Source organism: Rhipicephalus sanguineus, chromosome 3, assembly GCF_013339695.2.
Source record: "Rhipicephalus sanguineus isolate Rsan-2018 chromosome 3, BIME_Rsan_1.4, whole genome shotgun sequence".
Lineage (NCBI taxonomy): Eukaryota > Metazoa > Arthropoda > Arachnida > Ixodida > Ixodidae > Rhipicephalus > Rhipicephalus sanguineus.
Window position 1 is genome coordinate 187,126,240 of NC_051178.1, and position 910 is coordinate 187,127,149.

Sequence of the window (910 nt, forward strand, 5' to 3'; positions counted from 1 at the left end):
AGTAACAAGACAGCTGTGTGAACAAGCTGTCTTTCTGTAATGTTGAGTATTCTTGTCACATATAAATAAAACGTGTATTGAAGATAAAATTCGTTTGCTTCGCTCATGCGCCAAAAATAAGGATCCTTTTTTCTAAACGCGTTGAAAGCTCTCGCCATCTCTTGGCGTGGAATTTACGTGCGTGGCTTCAAAGGTCATCTTGAAAAGTTGCTCGTGCAATATCGTTACAATACAATCGAAGATTTGGCAAGTTGGCACATTGAAAAACATTATTTCTGGTTAAAAGAAAGAGCCTAGACAGATTTTTGCAGCGTAAGATGTAAAAACTGGATACTTCTGCGTTGTAAACGTTCATTAAAGACGTGTGCAATGGTGCAGCCAACGCACTCATCTGGCACGGTCTTCATACGTATGGTCTCTAGGCGCACCTTGCGACTAGTATGCTCTCGCTCAGGCCTCTCCTCATACATACGCACCAATCTTTCGCCTTTTACTAAAGATTGCCGTGGGGAGAGGCGCTACAATATGAGCCAACAGGCGAATTTATGAAAGGCCCTGTCCGCTTGGACGGGGCCTCGTCATGAAACCAAAAAATCAGAATAATTTCGTTCGACACGGCCATGGAGTTAACGAAGAGGCTGCAATCTATCCTTTAAAGCTGGGATTGGCAACCTGCGGCCCAGCACCTCTCTGCCCCCCCCCCCCCCTTGTCACTTCATACCCGAAAGCCGACAAGGCAGTTTTCACATCAAATGGGGTTAGACAGCAACGAAGAAAGACCGCATCGGTTGTCATTGTCCCATCTTCACACTTGTCCAGATAACATCTTCACATCCTTTCTTTGCACATGTCCAAAAAAAAAGGGGGGGGGGGCGAAAGATTCTCAATAGAAACACTAGGTCAGGGAAAG

At 45.4% G+C, this 910-nt stretch overlaps 1 non-coding gene across 1 annotated transcript; it reads left to right on the forward strand.

The window, feature by feature from the left end:
* Positions 1-446: 446 nt before the first annotated feature.
* Positions 447-573, forward strand: LOC119388463 (U5 spliceosomal RNA). The gene has a single exon (XR_005182744.1). It is a non-coding gene; the product is annotated as a U5 spliceosomal RNA (small nuclear RNA).
* The last annotated feature ends 337 nt before the right edge of the window (positions 574-910 follow it).